Source organism: Budorcas taxicolor, chromosome 16, assembly GCF_023091745.1.
Source record: "Budorcas taxicolor isolate Tak-1 chromosome 16, Takin1.1, whole genome shotgun sequence".
In the NCBI taxonomy this organism is placed as follows: domain Eukaryota; kingdom Metazoa; phylum Chordata; class Mammalia; order Artiodactyla; family Bovidae; genus Budorcas; species Budorcas taxicolor.
In genome coordinates, this window is record NC_068925.1 from 7720495 (window position 1) to 7739796 (window position 19302).

Sequence of the window (19302 nt, forward strand, 5' to 3'; positions counted from 1 at the left end):
GGTTTCTGATTTCCCACTCCAACCTGTGGGCAAAACTCAGGGAAAACCTGAAAACCAAAGAGGCTGAAACATCCTTTACAAGCACTAACCTCTAAGAGGGCATAGCAGTATGTAGAAGGTGGATGTGGTGCTTGGCAACACCAGTAAATAATCAGTGTAGTTCACCATTGTCCACCGCAATAACAACAATGATGCTTCTACATAACAATATTAAGTCTGTCTCCTAAAATGAAGATTCCTTTGTTCTCTTTCTATAGACTGAAGTCAAAACTTCCAAGAGTCAACTTATTTATATTTGGTGGTATTATTATCTTTTTAATTTAGTCACAATGCCACACAGGTGTCTTGTATTTTAAAAAAGGGAATGATTTTTCTTTAAAACCATAAGGGCAAAGAGGAAAATGTAGTTTAAAATTTACAAATATATTTATAAGAATCAAACTAGAAAGCACAATGAAGCAATCCTTAAAGCAGACTCAAAAGCAGACTCTGTTGAAATTATAAATTTGTTTTTATACACCTGATAATATATCTGCCTTGTCTTCAGCCAGCAATGAAAAAGTACATGTCCCTTACTTTGTGGGGTTAACCTAAAATTCATTTCCAAGTGGTCAGAATCCAGAGGGATCTCACACTTAATCTGTTCCTGCTGTCTTCTATTAACCTTAATAGGAACATGGAAAAGTGCAAAGGAGAAGCCTCAGAGAATATTCTCATCCAAATATAGTTTCCTGTCCACATCATGTAACAATAGACAATGACCGCTTGGTGGCTGAGTTCAGTGTCCCCAGCCTGTGTTCATATCGATCTCTGTGCCTGACAGTTCAATGACAAAAGAGGCTTAAGATAACAGATAATTACCTTCCACTTCCAGGAAAGGTAAATATCCATTTTTCTGGTGAAAAGACCTTATACTATGACCTAAGGCTTGCACTTTGGCAGAATAAGAAATTGTAAGCCTGGAAAAAGAATGTTATTAGTGATTATACATCTTAACAAATGCAGACAAAATTATAATCAACACAACCTAACAGTAATACTTGGTTAAAAAAGAAATACAAGAAATCAGGTTCTTGCAAAGACAAATAGAAAATGTTTTTGTTCAATCAATTTATAGCCATTGATATGATACAGTGCCAATATGTTACCATCCCAACAAACTTGTAACAATGTTAGGGTTTGTGATGTTGTGATTTTCAATAAAAAAAAGGTATAGTTGGTCTTTGTTCCCGTTTTGGGCACAGAACTCTAGAAACTCTTGGCATTTCCTATATGTCTTTTGCTATTTTAATACAGAGTCTTTTGGAAATCTTCCAGTGATGGAGGCTAGTTGCTCAGAGAACCAACCATATGACTAGATGGTTGAAACAAAGATCCTACCCTCCTGATGTCCAGCGAAGGGCAAGGGACTGGAGGTTTCATCAGTTAGCAATGGCGAATAAATAAATAATCTATGCCCATGTAGTGATGCGCTGGTTTGAGAACCTCCAGGATTCATAGCTTAGAGGAACTCAGAGTGTGGAGCCCTGACAGAGCATGGAAGCTCTGCACTTAGTAGGTTCCTGCTGTCTTCTATTAACTTCTAACACACCTTGCCCTGGGCCTCCCTTCCATCTGGCTGGTCATGAGTTAATCTATTTAGTTTCTTTTGAGTTCTGCGGGCCACACTAGCAAGTAACTGAACCTGAAGACAAAGTTGGAGCTACATCCAATCTTTATGATTAGACCAGAAGTGCAGGGTCACATGGATTTGTCATCAGCTTCTGAAGTGCAGAGGGTGGCATATTTGTGGGACTGAGCCCTTAAACTCTGGGAACTGAAGCTGTTCCAGGTAGATGATATTAGTATGTACTAAACTATAGGATACCCAGATTGTGTTGGAAAATTGCTTGGAGGTATGGGGAAAAAAATACACATCATGATAGAAAAGATCATCAAACTACTTGAATAGTGTATTTCAGTTGGGATAACAAATAGACTTGTCCTCAGTGGGAATAAACTTAAAGATAAGTGTGGTAACTGAAAATGTTCAATTTCACAAACTGAACTTTGCACAGTTTCAATTATGCTTCTTGTATTCCCTCCCACTGTTTCCTTCGTATGTGGTTATTGTTGTTGTTGTTGTTGTTGGTCAGTCACTCAGTCGTGTCTGACTCTTTGCAACCCCATGGACTGCAGCATACCAGGCTTCCCTGTTCTTCCTAAGTACCATTTACTAACTTGACACCTGTCTAGATTTGTTGTAACCCTCTTTAAAGGAGCAAGTATGCTTTAATTTCATGGCTGCAGTCATTGAGACAGTGTACTGAAAGCAGAGACATCAGATTCCTGACAAAGGCCCATTCAGTCAAAGCTATGGTTTTTCCAGTAGTCATGGATGGATCTGAGAGTTGCACCATAAAGAAAGTTGAGCACTGAGGAGACGGTGCTTTTGAATTGCGGTGCTGGAAAAGACTCTTGAGAGTCTTTGAAGTGTAAGATCAAACCAGTCAATTGTAAAGGAAATCAATCCTGAATATTCATTGGAAGGAATAATGCTGAAGCTGAAGCTCCGATACTCTGACCACCTGATGCAAAGAGCTGATTCATTGGAAAAGACCCTGATGCTGAGAAACATTGAAGACAAAAGAAGGGGGCGGCAGAGGATGAGACGGGTTAGATAGCATCATAGACTGAATGGACATGAAAGACTTCAGGAGACAGTAGAGGACAGAGGAGCCTGGCGTGCTACAGTCCATGGGGTCACAGAGTCAGACACTGGTTAGTGATTGATCAACAGCAAACCTGACAGCTGACCTTGTATGAGTAACTGAACTGTGCCACTTCTTGAAGTTTTAGGGGAGAACTTCCTGCTTATTTTCTTTTTAAAAAATATTTATTTGTTTTAAGTGATTGATGATTGCATTACAATATTGGTTTGAATCTGTCATACATCAACATGAATTAACCATAGTTGTACATATATCCCCTCCCTCGTGAATCTCCCTCCCACCTCTCACCCATTCCCACCACATCTAGGTTATCACAGAGCCCTGGTTTCTGTTCCCTGAGTCATACAGCAAATTCCTGTTGGTATCTGTTTACATATGTTAGTGTATATGCATCCATGCTGCTCTCTCTATTCATCTCACCCTCTCCCTCTTCTCCTCCACCCTTGTCCATAAGCCTCTTCTCTATGTCTGTATCTCCACTGCTGCTCTGTGAACAGGTTCATCAGTACCACGCTTATAAGTACATTAATATACAATATAGATTTTTCTCTTTCTGACTCACTTCGCTCTGTATAATAGACTCTAAGTTCTTCCACCTCATCAGACTGACTCAAATGCACTCCTTTTTTCTGACTATGTAGTACTCCATTGTATATATGCACCACCGTTTCTTTGTCTATTAAACCATCGATGGATATGTAGGTTGTTTGCATGCATTGTCTATCATATATAGTACTACAATGAACACTGGGGTACAGGTTTCTTTTTTAGTGTTGATTTCTTCAGGGTATACGCCTAGTAGTGGTATTGCTAGGTCACAGGGTGGTTTTATTCCTAGTTTTATTTTAAGGAATGACCATACTATCTTCCATAGTAGCTGTGTCAATTTACATTCCCACCAGAAGTGCAGAAGTGTTCCCTTTCTCCAGACCCTCTTCAACACTTCTTCTTTATGAATTTTTTGATTATGGCCATTTGGCCTGGTGTGAGGTGATATCTCATAGTAGCTTTGATTAGCATGTCTCTAATAATGAGTGATGTTCAAGGGTTTATTGATGCTTTGGAACTGTGGTGTTGGAGAAGACTCTTGAGAGTCCCATGGATTGCAAGGAGATCCAACCAGTCCATTCTACAGGAGATCAGTCCTGGGTGTTCTTTGGAAGGAATGTTGCTAAAGCTGAAACTCAAGTACTTTGGCCACCTCATGCGAAGAGTTGACTCACTGGAAAAGACTCTGATGCTGGGAGGGATTGGGGGCAGGAGGAAAAGGGGATGACAGAGGATGAGATGGCCGGATGGCATCACCGACTCGATGGACATGAGTTTGGGTGAATTCCGGGAGTTGGTGATGGATAGGGAGGCCTGGAGTGCTGCAGTGCATGGGGTTGCAAAGAGTCGGACACGACTGAGTGACTGAACTGAACTGAACTAAACTGAGGTCTTTGGAGAATTGTCTGTTTAGGTCTTTTGCCCATTTTCTGATGGGCTTGTTTGTTTTTCTGGTATTGAGTTGTGTGAGCTGCTTGCATATTTTGGAAATTAATAATTCAGCAATTTTTTCCTTTGCTATTATTTTGTCCCATCCTGAGGGCTGTCTTTTCTCTTTGTTTATAGATTCCTTTGCCATGAAAAATTTTATAAGTTTAATTAGGTCCCACTTATTTATTTTTGGTTTTATTTCCATTATTTTAGGAGGTGAATCATGAAAGATCATGCTGTGATTTATGTCATACAGTATTCTGCTAAATGTTCTTCTTAGAGTTTTATAGTGTTTGGTCTTAAATTGAAAACATTTAATTTTTATCCATTTTGTGTTTATCTTTGTGTATAGTGTTATGAAGTGTTCTAATTTCATTCTTCTGCACATTGATGTCCAGTTCTTCCAGCATCAGTTAGTGGAGAGACTATATTTTTGCCATTGTATATTCTTGCCTCCTTTCTCAGAGATAAGGTGCCCATGGATGTGGAGGTTTATCTCTCGGCTTTCTATCTTGTTCCATTGGTCTATACTTCTGTTTTTCTGCCAGTGCCATGCTCTTGGATGACTATAGCTTTGTACTATAGTCTGAAATTACATAAGTTGATTCCTCCAGCTGTCTTCATTCTGTTTTAAAAATTTATCTATTTTAATTGGAGGCTAATTTCTTTACAATATTGTAGTGGTTTTTGTCATACATTGACATGAATGAGACATGGGTTTACATGTGTTCCCCATCCTGAACCCACCCCACCTCCCTCCCCACCCCATCCCTCTGTGTCATCCCAGTGTACCAGCCCTGAGCACCCTGTCTCATGCATCGAACCTGGGCTGATGATCTGTTTCACCTCTGATAATATACATGTTTCAATATATTCTCTCAAGTCGTCCCACCCTCACCTTCTCCCACAGAGCCCAAAAGACTGTTCTATACATCTGTGTCTCTTTTGCTGTCTTGCATATGGGATTATCATTATGAAGTTTCTAAATTCCATATATATGGGTTAGTATACTGTATTGGTGTTTTTCTTTCTGACTTTCTTCACTCTGTATAATAGGTTTTAGGTTCATGCACCTCATTAGAACTGATTCAGATGCATTCTTTTTAATAGCTGAGTAATATTCCATTGTGTATATGTACCACAACTTTCTCATCCATTCATCTGCCAATGGACATCTAGGTTGCTTCCATGACCTGGCTATTATAAGCAGTGCTGTGATGAACATTGGGGTACACATGTCTCTTTCAATTCTGCTTTCCTCGGTGTGTATGCCCAGCAGTGGGATTGCTGGGTCATATGGCAGATCTATTTTCAGTTTTTTAAGGAATCTCCACACTGTTCTCCATCGTGGCTGTACTAGTTTGCATTTACACCAACAGTGTAAGAGGGTTCCCTTTTCTCCACACCCTCTCCAGCATTTATTGCTTGTGGACTTTTGGATAGCAGCCTTTCAGACAGGTGTGAGATGGTACCTCATTGTAGATTTATTTGCATTTCTCTGTAATGTCTATTCTTCTTTCTTAAAATTACTTTGGCTTTTAGGGGTCTTCTGTGTCTGCATACAAATTGTGAGATTTTTTGTTCTAGTTCTGTGAAAAATGCCACCAGTAATTTGATATTGCTTTCAATCTCTAGATTGCATTTGGTAAGGCAATCATTTTCACTATATTGATTCTTCCAACCCAGGAGCCTGGAATATCTCTCCATCCCTTTATGTCATGTTTCATCCGTGTCTCACAATTTTCTTTATATAGTTCTTTTCTCTCCATAGGTAGGCTTATTCTAAGGTATTTTATTCATGTTGTTGCAATGGTAAATGGGATTGATATCTTAATTTCTCTTCTGATTTTTCTTATCCTATAGGTATACAAGTGATTTTTTGTGTATTGATTTTATAATCTGTGACTTTACTAAATTCACTGATAATTTCTAGAAATTTTCTGATAGTATCTTTATGGTTTTCAATGTACAGTATCATGTCATCTGCAAATAGTGAGAATTTTACTTCTTCCTTTCCAATCTGGATTTCTTTTATTTCTTTCTCTTCTCTGATTGCTGTAGCCAGGAATTCCAAACCATGTTAAATATTAGTGGCATGAGTAGGCACATTTTTCTTGTTCCTGATCTTATAGGGAATGCTTTCAGTGTCTCACCATTGAGAATGTGTGCCGTGGGCTTGTTGTACATGCCTTTTATTATGTTAAGGTAGGTTTCTGCTATGCCCGTTTTTTGGAGAGTTGTTTTTTGTTTTGTTTTTTTTTTATCATAAATGGGTGTTGAATTTTGTTGAAAGCTTTTTCTGCATCTATTGAAATTATCATCTGGTTTTAGCTTTCAATTTGTTAAAATGGTGCATCATATTAATTGACTTGCATATATCCAAGAATCCTTGCACCCTGGAATAAACTCAACTTGATCATGGTGTATGATGTTTTTATTTTGTTCATGAATTCCGTTTGCTATAATTTGTGGAGGATTTTTGTACCTATATTCATCAGTGATATTGACCTCTAATTGTGTGTGTGTGTGTGTGTGTGTGTGTGTGTGTGTGTGTATCAGTGTCTGGTTTTGCCATCAGTTTGATTGTGGCCTCATAGAATGCATTTGGAAATTTTTCCTCTGCAAGTTTTAGGAAGAGTTTGGAAGGATAGATACTAGCTCTTGTCTTAATGTTTTATGGAATTCACCTGTGAAGCCATCTGGCCTTGGGTTTTTGTCTTGGGGGAGATTTTTAATCACAGTTTCAACTTCAGTGTTTCTAATTGTCTTGTTCATAATTACTGTTTCTTCCTGGTTCAGTCTTGAATTGAAGGAGGTAGAACTTTCCTAAAAATCTGTCCATTCATTTTTTCTAGATTGTCTATTTTCTTAGCATATGGTTGCTCTTACTAGTCTCATGATCTTTTGTATTTCTGCATTGTCTGCTGTGACCACTCCTTTCTCATTCCTAATTCTGTTGATTTGATTTTCACCCTTTCACACATGTATACCTGTGGCAAATTCATGTTGATGTATGTCAAAACCAATACAATTTTGTAAAGCAATTAACCTCCAATTAAAATAAATAAATTTATATTGAAATTTTTTTAAATTGAAAACTGATAATAGTAAAAATATATCTAGGAATTTCTCTGGAGCTGTTGTGGACATGTGGGGTCAATTCATTTTCAGATAGTTCCTCGATCTGGCTTATACTTCTTCTCAAGATCTATAGGCACCTTCCTATGTAGTCAGTGCTAACTATAGAGTTTTAATCTGTTGCACCTGTCACTTCAAAGTGGGTCCCTCTGTTTATTTTAGCTTCTTCTGTTTACTGGTCTCTTTAGCGTCTAATTTCTGCCCTGACACAAGGGCGTGATGGTGGTCACTTTTTCAGGCTCACTTGTTCAGTCATGCTATCAGGAGGGAGCAACACTCCAGACAAATACCACTGGTGTGTATGGGAAGTGCTCACAGTGTTTCAGCCGCCCTGGGTTTGCCCCCGCTCACTGCGTCTGTGCTTTCATTCTACACTTCTCAGGCTCTATGTTGCTCTGCCAGGAACTATCTGAGGTGGGCCCTGCGTTGCATTTACTTCCCAGGTCTAAGTTACTCAGGTTCAGGTTCTCGGGTACTCCACAAAGTGCAGACTTGGTTGGGCCTGCGTTTGGTGCCCTTCCCAGGTCCGAGCAGCTAAGGTGACCAGGTCCTTGGTGAGCGCAGTCACTCCCAGGTAGGGGGTGCATCTTATTGCCTCCCCAGTCCCAGCTGCTCGGTTTTCTGAGTGTACAATGGATGCCCCTTCTCAGGTGTGCCGGGTGTCTCTTCTGGGGAGCTGATCTCTGGCTGTGACCCTCCTGGCAGATGTTGACCATCCAGAATCCCAAGTAGTCTTGGTTAGCAACAAAGCCTGCTGGCAGTTTGGTAGATGATGCCTCTCTGGGACCACTATTGCCTCCTTCTGGCTCAGGCTGCCCCCGCCTGCCTGTCTCTGGTGGGGGATGGGCCAGTCCACTAGCTCTGCTTAGTTCTCTGTTCTGTGAGCAGGCCTGGCAGAGTCTTAAGTTAGGGCTTTTCACGGGATAGTTTCTCTCTCTTTTTCTGTCTCTCTCTGGCTATCCCACAGTCTGGGTTGCTTTCTCACCCTAGTTCCCTCAGATTGCCCTCAGGGCATTCAGGCCCAGGCCTTACCCTATGCAATGCAGCCGGTGCCTCCCTGTCCAGCCCTTGCTTGCTAATGGCAGATGTGAGCCTCTGGGCTGCTTCTCCATTGGGAGTTGCCATTGGCATGTAATCTGTGGGTTTTATTTATTTATTTATTTATTTATTTTTCCTCCTGGTTATGTTGCCCTCTGTCGTTACAAGACTCTCCACAGACCCGCCTTGAGAGTGTTTCCTGGTATTTGGAAACTTCTTTCTTTTTTAAGACTCCCTTCCTGGGACAGATCTCGGTCCCTACCTCTTTTGTCTCTCTTTTTATCTATTATATTTTCTCCTACATCCTTTTGAAGACAAAGGGCGGCTTTTCTGGGTGCGTGGTATCCTCTGCCAGCATTCAGAAATTGTTCTGTGGAATTTCTCAGCATTCAAATGTTCTTTCAATGAATTTGTTGGGGAGAAAGTGGTCTCCCAGTCCTATTCCTCTGCCATCTGAGGACTGCCTCCCTTCACTTGTTTTTCATTTATTTCTGTGCTGATTCTTATAATTTATTTCCATTTACTATTTTTGGCTTTTTGTTGTTCTTGCTGTTGTTCTTTTACCAGCTGATTTAGGTGTAGAGTTAGGTTCTCTATGTTATAATTTTCTTGTATCTTCAAGTAGGATTGTATTGCTATACACTTCCCTCTTAGAACTACTATGCTGCATCCCATACGTTTTGTGTCATTGTGTTTTTGTTGTCATGTGTTTCTATGAATCTTTTGATTTTCCTTCTGATCTCTTCAGTAACCTCTTTATTATTTCAAAATGTATAGCTTATTATCCTTCTTTCTGTGTTTTTTTTTTTTTTTTTCCCAGTCCTTTCCCTGTCATTGATATCTAGTCTCATAGCGTTGTGGTCAGAGAAGTTGCTTGGTACGATTTCAATTTCCTGAAATTTCCTGAGGCATGATCTGTGACCCAAGCTGTGGTCTATCATGGAGAATGAATGTTCCATGTGCACTTGAGAAGTGTACTCTTCTGCATTTTTGGATGGAAAATCCGAGAGATATCAATAATCCAAATGGCTTAATGTTTCATTTAAGGTTTTTGTTTTCTTATTGATTTTCTGTTTTTCATGCTCTGTCCATTGGTGTAAGAAGGGTGTTAAGGCCACCTACTATTATTTTGCTCTTCTCGAGCTCCATTTTTATATCTCCTAGTATTTGCCTCATGCAAGGCGGTGCATCTATGTTGGATACATAGATATTTACAGTTGTTATGTCTTCTTTTCAGATTGATCCCTTGATCATTATATACAGTCCTTTTTATCTCTGGCAATATTCTTTACTTTAAAGAGTATTATATCTGAAATGAGAATTGCCACTCTGGCTTCTTTTGATTTCCATTTGCATGGGTATCATTTTCCATCCTTTTGCTTTCAATCTGTATATGTCTCTAGGTCTGAAATGGGTCTCTTGTAGGCAGCAATTATATGGGTTTTGTTTTTGCATCCATTCATCCAGTCTTATCTTTTGGTTGGAGAATTTAATTCATTTACATTTAAAATAATTATTGATATATGTTTCTATTGACATTTTCTTAATTGTTTTTGTAGGTCTTTCCATTCTCTTTTGTTTATGACATATAAAATAAGTCCCTTTAGTATTTGTTGTAATGCTGGATTGGTGGTCCTAAATTCTCTTAAATTTTGCTTTTCTGTAAACCTTTTGATTTCTCCATCAGTTTTGAATGAGATCCTTACTAGATACAGTAGACTTGATGGTAGATTTTTTTTGTCCTTTCAGTATTTTAAGTATATCCTGACATTACCTTCTGGCTTGCAGAGTTTCTGCTGGCTTGCAGAAAGATCTGCTGTTACTTGTATGGGCTTTCCATTGTGTGTTACTTGTTTCTTTTCCCTTGATGCTTTTAATATTGTGTTTTATACCTTGTGCTTTTAATCTCTCTGTTTAATATCTGTTAGCTTGATTAGTATGTGTCTCAACATCTTTCTCCCGGGGTTTATCCTGTGTTAGACTCTGTGCTTCTTGGACTTGATTGACTATTTCCTTTCCCATGTTGAGGAAGTTTTCAACTATCATCTCCTCAAAAATGTTCTCAGTGCCTTTTTTTTTCTTCTGTTCTTCTTCTGAGACCCCTATAACTCAAACATTGGTGAGTTTAATACTGTCATAGGTTTCTTCTCATTCTTTTTCCTTTATTTTTCTCTTCAGCAGTTATTTCTGCCATTCTGTCCTCTAGCTCACTTATCTGTTCTTATACCTCAGTTACTCTACTATTGGTTCCTTCTAGAGTATTTTTAATTTCAGATTCATCTCTCTTTATTTCTTCTATGTCCTTGGTAATTGTATTAATTGTGTTAATTGTTTCTTGCATAGTCTACATCCTACTTTTGAGGCTTTGGAACATCTTTACTGTCATTAATCTGAATTATTTTTCAGGCAGTTTGCTTATTTCCTCCTTGTTTATTTGGTCTTGTGAGTTTCTACCTTGTTTCTTCATTTGTCCTATGTTTCTGTCTTTTTTTTTTTTTTTTTCCTAACTTGCTCCATTTGAAGTCTCCTTTTCTGAGACTTTAGGGATGTATCCCTTCTTCTTTTTGGTTTTTGCTCTCAGTGGGAAAGGTTGTTTCAGTGGTTTGTGTTGATTTCTTGTTAGGGGTGACTTGAGCCTGTGTTGTAGAGGAGGAAGTGAGTTGTTTTATTTATTTATTTTCTTTCCTGATGGAGAAGGCTGTGTGAGGTGGTATAATTTGGAGTGTCAGTGGGAATCCTGTGGCTGATATTGTTTTTGTGCTTTTGTATTGCCACTTGATTGGGTAAGGTGTCCTGAAGACTATGCCATTGACAGCGCAGTGATAGCAGGCTCTGTTTACAGATCTAGGCTTTCATGGATTTTCTCAGTAATTAATTTCCTTAATTTCCATGGGAAGGGGGGTGCAGTTAGGAGTTCTCTAGCAGTCTCGGATCTTGGACTCAATGCTCCCACGTCAGTGCTTTCGTCTCAGGCACAATCTCCCATCCTGAAATTCTCCATCTCTTCCTTTCCTTTTTTATGTCTTATCTTTTGTCCCACTTCATTCCAGTGAGCTTAGCTTGCCACCATGGAGGCCTGGGGTCTTCTGCTGTCTCTTAGAGGCTGCTTTGTAAGCATTGTTCAATAGCTTGATGAGTTTTTGGTGTATTTGTGGGGAAGCTGGAAACCTCCCCATCTTACTACTCTGCCATTTTTTTCTACTTCTTTTTATGTATTTCTGTATTATATAAAATTGTGTAGAAGTCTACATAAAATATCCTGTGCATTTAAGAAGTAGCATAATATTTTTGTAAATGGCACAGTATTTAGAGACAGACGAATAAGAATTTAAGTTGTGTCAAAACAATGGGAGAGATGTGAGGTCTTCAGTGATATACTATGTGTTGTGTGGCTACCATCTCATCTGCGAAATATCTACAATCATATACTCAGCATATGAGCTTCCTTTCTATGGTCTTCCCTCATAGCTCATTAGTAAAGAATCTGCCTGCAGTTCAGGAGATCCAGGTTCAGTTCGTGGGTTATGAAGATCTCCTGGAGAAGGAAATGGCAACCCACTCCAGTATTCTTGCCTGGAGAATCCCATGGACAGAAGGGCTTGGCATTCTACAGTCCATAGAATCACAAGAGTCAGACATGACTTAGCAATTAAACCACCACCATACCCAGTAATAAGGCCCTTTGTGAAGATCGCACATATTAATTATACAATATCTTGAAATATAGTATAGATAAGTATTCAGTTGTTACAAAAACTTAGTTTTTCTTAATTTGATATCTTCATAGGCAATTATCTTACCACTAAACAGTCCTGGGGATACAAACTTCAAGGGAAGATAGAAACATAATCTTCACTAGCAAGTCATATCTCCAGATACAAACTGTGATTTCCTAACTCTAAAATAAAGTAGAATATAGTGGAGAATGGATTAAGAAATCACACACATAATTCTTTAAATTACTTCATTAGAATATGAACTCTATGTTTTAAAGCAGGTTTAGGTTCATAGCAAATATGAGCAGAAAATACAGAGTTCCCAAACTCCCCACCACACACACACACACACACACACACACACACACACACACACACACACACCAGATTGAGATTTGTTTTAAGGATTTTGCTCATGTGATTGTGAGGACTGGTAGGTCTGAAACCTGCATGGCAGGTGGCAGTCTGGAAAATTCAGGGAGGGTGTGTGTTGCAGTTTTTACTTTGGAAGCCTTGAGAGACAGAGTTCCTTTTTACTGCACGGAGCTCAGTGTTTTCTCTTAAAACTTTCAACAGAATGGATGAAGTACACCCATGTTATGAAAGATAATTTACTTTATTCAAAGTCTGTGATTAAATTTTAATCACATCTTTAAGATGCCTTCAGAGAAACAGCCAAACTGGTTTGACCAAGCTACTGAGTAATATGATTCAGCCAAGTTGATACCAAATTAACCACTATACAAAATATCCAAGGTGAACTTGGATATTTAGTTCAGGAGACTGCCAACCCAATTATGGAAGATTCATCTAATTTCTTCTCGCTGCTTGCATAAAATACATGAGATGAGTTGTAAATGGAAGAATGAATCATCAGTCATTAAGAAGTCAGTGGGAGATAATTCAAAATTTCTCAGTGGAGCTAGTGGTAAAGAACCTGCATGACAATGCAGGAGACTTAAAAGATGGGCATTTAATTCCTGGGTTGAGAAAAATCCCATGGACAGAGGACCTGGTCAGGCTACAGTCCCTGGGGTCGCAAAGAGTTGGACACGACTGAAGCGACTTAGCATGGCACAGCACAAGACAGAAACAGAGATGCTGTTATCCAGGGATGATCTGTGTTTTATCCACATGGCTAAGAACTTATACATATTAAAGCACAGGAGACTGAAAAGGTTTCTGACAACTCTATATTAGCAGAAATGCATTCAGCATGGACTGAAAGGAGCAGGCATCATATACATAAAGGAAGAATGCCTCCAAAGATAGAGCTCTGATAACAAGACTTCTTTCAGCTGAGAAAGTAGGCTCACTTCTCTGGTGGGTTGAAAAGTTGTGGCTGTCCCCCATTCGCTTTTTTTTTTTTTTTCATAGAGATGTGTTCTCTCAATCGGAGTCTAATGAGATTTCTCCTCATGGGTTTTGAGTTTAAGACTTGAGACTCATTTTTCTTTCTCCTCCATTTTTGAATGGTAATGTGTATTCTATGTATGTATTAGCATTGTACTTTTGAAGCACATTTCTTGTTTTCTGGTTCATAGGGTCACACGTGAATAGGAATTTTTCCCAAGGATGGACAAGAAACTGCGTCTCACCCATAACTTATTTGGAAGACATTTAATAAAATGTGGTCCTTAGATTTAACACTGAAAAGGGTGAAAACTTTGGGAGATGTTGGGATTGAGTGAATATATTTGACACTTGGGAAAGACAGGAAGCTGGGAAAGACAGGAAGCTGAGAAGCTACAATGTCTACTGTTATGTGTCAAACAGTGTCCTCAAAGAGTTCTTAGAATCCTTACAGTCAAGACCTAAAAGTCTTAACTTTATTGGCAATTAGATGTCTAACAGATGCAATCAAGATGCGATCATTTTGTGACACTTAGATTATTCCCAGGTTATGGCTGTTCTTTTCAGAAAAGGCAGAACTACAGCCACAGAAGCCAAATTAATGGTTCTCAGAGGTTAGGGTTTGATGAAGAGGATTGCCTGCAGAAGATTCTTCTGGGGTTATTGAACAGATGGTGCTAGTGGTACAGAACCTGCCGGCCAATGCAGGAGATGTAAGAGTGTAGGTTTGATCTCTGGGTGGGGAAGATCACCAGGAGGAGGAAATGGCAACCCACTGCAGTATTCTTGCCTGGAGAGTCCCATCGATCCAGGAGCCTGGCAGCCTACAGTCCATAGGGTCGCACTGTCAGACATGGCTGAATGCACAACAGCCTGTATTTTGACTAGATGATTCTTATGCAACTGTATACATTGGTCAAAGTTTCAACTCTGTGCAATTCAATTCCTCCATTAAATAAAATTACTTTTAAGAGTGATTTTGAAAATATTTTATTTGGTTCAATATATTTTCATAATTAATAAAAGATCTTAGACTTAATTATCCTTGATGGATTTAGAAGACTGATTTCTCATAAGGCATTAGTGTAAACCTAAATTTCCTTCCAGACGTTAGACTTGGGCTGTATAATTTATCATTTGCATCTTAGTATGTGTATAAGGCCACTTCTCCCAAAGAGAATTGACTGTGTGTAAGATCTGTTCATAATTCTTTAATTAAAAAAAAAAGAAGTTTGACATATACAGACTACTATATATAAACTAGATGACTAATAAGGACCTACCATGGAAGACAGGGAACTCTACTCCATACTCTGTTACAGCCTATATGGGAAAAGAATCTTAAAAAAGTGTGTATCTTTAACTGAGTCACTTTGCAATGCATCTGATACTACACATTATAAATCAACTATGCTCCAATAAAAATTGTTTTTATTTTTTTATTATTATTTTTTATTTTTTTAATTTTAAAATCTTTAATTCTTACATGTGTTCTCAAACATGAACCCCCCTCCCACCTCCCTCCCCATAACATCTCTCTGGGTCATCCCCATGCACCAGCCCCAAGCATGCTGTATCCTGCGTCAGACATAGACTGCCGATTCAATTCTTACATGATAGTATATATGATAGAATGCCATTCTCCCAAATCATCCCACCCTCTCCCTCTCCCTCTGAGTCCAAAAGTCCGTTATACACAGCTGTGTCTTTTTTCCTGTCTTGCATACAGGGTCGTCACTGCCATCTTTCTAAATTCCATATATATGTATTAGTATACTGTATTGGTGTTTTTCTTTCTGGCTTACTTCACTCTGTATAATCGGCTCCAGTTTCATCCATCTCATCAGAACTGATTCAAATGAATTCTTTTTAATGGCTGAGTAATACTCCATTGTGTATATGTACCACAGCTTTCTGATCCATTCATCTGCTGATGGACATCTAGGTTGTTTCCATGTCCTGGCTATTATAAACAGTGCTGCGATGAACATTGGGGTACATGTGTCTCTTTCAATTCTGGTTTCCTCGGTGTGTATACCCAGCAGTGGGATTGCTGGGTCATAAGGTAGTTCTATTTGCAATTTTTTAAGGAATCTCCAGACTGTTCTCCATAGTGGCTGTACTAGTTTGCATCCCCACCAACAGTGTAGGAGGGTTCCCTTTTCTCCACACCCTCTCCAGCATTTATTGCTTGCAGATTTTTGGATCGCAGCCATTCTGACTGGTGTGAAGTGGTACCTCATTGTGGTTTTGATTTGCATTTCTCTGATAATGAGTGATGTTGAGCATCTTTTCATGTGTTTGTTAGCCATCCGTATGTCTTCTTTGGAGAAATGTCTATTTAGTTCTTTGGCCCATTTTTTGATTGGGTCGTTTATTTTTCTGGAATTGAGCTGCATAAGTTGCTTGTATATTTTTGAGATTAGTTGTTTGTCAGTTGCTTCATTTGCTATTATTTTCTCCCATTCAGAAGGCTGTCTTTTCACCTTGCTTATATTTTCCTTTGTTGTGCAGAAGCTTTTAATTTTAATTAGATCCCATTTGTTTATTTTTGCTTTTATTTCCAGAATTCTGGGAGGTGGATCATAGAGGATCCTGCTGTGATTTATGTTGGAGAGTGTTTTGCCTATATTCTCCTCTAGGAGTTTTATAGTTTCTGGTCTTACCTTTAGATCTTTAATCCATTTTGAGTTTATTTTTGTGAATGGTGTTAGAAAGTGATCTAGTTTCATTCTTTTACAAGTGGTTGACCAGTTTTCCCAGCACCACTTGTTAAAGAGATTGTCTTTACTCCATTGTATATTCTTGCCTCCTTTGTCAAAGATAAGGTGTCCATATGTGTGTGGATTTATCTCTGGGCTTTCTGTTTTGTCCCATTGATCTATATGTCTTTCTTTGTGCCAGTACCATACTGTCTTGATGACTGTGGCTTTGTAGTAGAGCCTGAAGTCAGGCAAGTTGATTCCTCCAGTTCCATTCTTATTTCTCAAGATTGCTTTGGCAATTCGAGGTTTTTTGTATTTCCATACAAATCTTGAAATTATTTGTTCTAGTTCTGTGAAACATAATAAAAGCTATATATGACAAACCCACAGCAAACATTATCCTCAATGGTGAAAAATTGAAAGCATTTCCCCTAAAGTCAGGAACAAGACAAGGGTGTCCACTTTCACCGCTACTATTCAACATAGTTCTGGAAGTTTTGGCCACAGCAATCAGAGCAGAAAAAGAAATAAAAGGAATCCAAATTGGAAAAGAAGAAGTAAAACTCTCACTGTTTGCAGATGACATAATCCTCTACATGGAAAACCCTAAAGACTCCACCAGAAAATTACTAGAGCTCATCAATGAATATAGTAAAGTTGCAGGATATGAAATCAACACACAGAAATCCCTTGCATTCCTATACACTAATAATGAGAAAGTAGAAAAAGAAATTAAGGAAACAATTCCATTCACCATTGCAACGAAAAGAATAAAATACTTAGGAATATATCTACCCAAAGAAGCTAAAGACCTATATATAGAAAACTATAAAACACTGATGAAAGAAATCAACGAGGACACTAATAGATGGAGAAATATACCATGTTCATGGATCAGAAGAATCAATATAGTGAACATGAGTATACTACCCAAAGCAATTTACAAATTCAATGCAATCCCTATCAAAATTGTTTTTAAAATAAAAATTTAAGTCTGAGATTTGTTCACGATTCTCATATTTGCATGTAATGATCCACGCATCATACATACTCTTCTCATTTTTAGCTTAGAAAATCATAACCTTTCCCTGAAACTGAAAAAACAATTTGTGTTCTTACTGTCCAGGTTACTTCCTTAGACTCACTCTTCATTATTTTTCCCAAACTTGCATCTTGTATGTAATCCTTTTTCCCCTGGTGTTTCACACTGCAGACTTACAAAATATGTCTAGATTCTCCTCTCTAGAACTTATTTAAGGTGCCAGATCATAGTCTATTCTCTAGTACCTCAAGTGATGATGCTTTCATTTATCTCCTAGAGGTACATATTTATAGATATATATTTTTTGCTCTATGTTTTCCAAAAAGATTAGATATCTTAGTACAATTAAGAAAAGACTAAAAAGAAAATTGTAACAAATTTTATGTATAAGTGGCGTTCTGAAATACGGGGACAATTGTAAAACAATTCCACTGTTTTACCTCCCACACCTGCACACCAGATTCATGCAAAATAAGCTAGACTCCACAGCATTATTTTGACTTCTTTAAAAACAAAACCCTCAAATATGCTTAGTCAAAGGCCATCACAGTTTGGAAATTAATACTCCTTACTCAATGTAAGCATATAAATATGGATGAATATGAATCAAATTTAAATCTCCTATTCCCTAGCTTACCTTCAATAACAAGGACTACACTGATAAAAGATATGATGCTTTTCTTGTCTTTATAGTAGATTTAATTAAAACCACTAATTATGTATATATATATATATACACATAAGTATACATATATGTATATGTATGTATTTGCACAAGGGGCTAAAGTAACTATAAAAAAGAATGAATTTTTGTCATTTTATACAACGTGATTAGACTTGGAAGGTATTATTCTTTGTGAAATTTGTCATACAGAGAAATACAAGTACCGTATGATATCACCTATATGTGGAATTTTTTTAAAAAGTAATTGAAAGAGACATATGTATCCCAATGTTCATCGCAGCACTGTTTATAAGAGCCAGGACATGGAAGCAACCTAGATGCCAATCAGCAGATCAATGGATAAGAAAGCTGTGGTACATATACACAATGGAGTATTACTCAGCCACTAAAAAGTATACGTTTGAATCAGTTTTAATGAGGTGAATGAAACTGGAGCTGATTGTACAGAGTGAAAGCCCGAAAGAAAAACACCAATACAGTATGCTGCTGCTGAGTCGCTTCAGTCGTGTCCGACTCTGTGCGACCCCATAGACGGCAGCCCACCGGGCTCCCCCATCCCTAGGATTCTCCAGGCAAGAATACTGGAGTGGGTTGCCATTTCCTTCTCCAATGTAAGAAAGTGAAATTGAAAGTGAAGTCGCTCAGTCGTGTCCGACTCCTGACGACCCCACGAACTGCAGCCCACCAGGCTCCTCCGTCCATTGGATTTTCCTGGCAAAAGTGCTGCGGTAGGGTGCCATTGCCTTCCCCACCAATACAGTATACTAACACATATATATGGAATTTAGAAAGATGGTAACGATAACCCTGTATGTGAGACAGCAAAGGAGACACAGATGTATAGAACAGTCTTTTGGACTCTGTGGGAGAAGGAGAGGGTGGGATGATTTGGGAGAATGGCACTGAAACATGTATAATATCATATATGAAACGAATCACCAGTCCAGATTTGATGCAGGATACAGGATGCTTGGGGCTGGTGCACTGGGATGACCTAGAGGGGTGATATGGGGAGGGAGATGGGAGTGGGTTCAGGATGGGGAACATGTGTGCACCCGTGGCAGATTCGTGTTGATGTATGGCAAAACCAATATTGTAAAGTAATTAGCTTCCTATTTAAATAAATAAGTTTATATTTTTTAAAAAATTTTTAAATGAATGAATATAACAAAACAGCAACAGATTCACAGATACAGATAATGAGCAAGTGGTCGCCAGTGGGGAAAAGGAAGCAGGGAGGGACAATAGCCGTATTTGATTAAGAGGTATTATGTATAAAATGAAGAATCTCCAAAGACATACCATACAACACAGGAAGCATAACCAATATTTTACAATAACTCTAAAAACAGTATAATCTTTAAAAATTGTGGATCTCTGTGCTATACACCTGAAACTTGTAAATCAACTATATGTCAACTACAAATTATTTAAA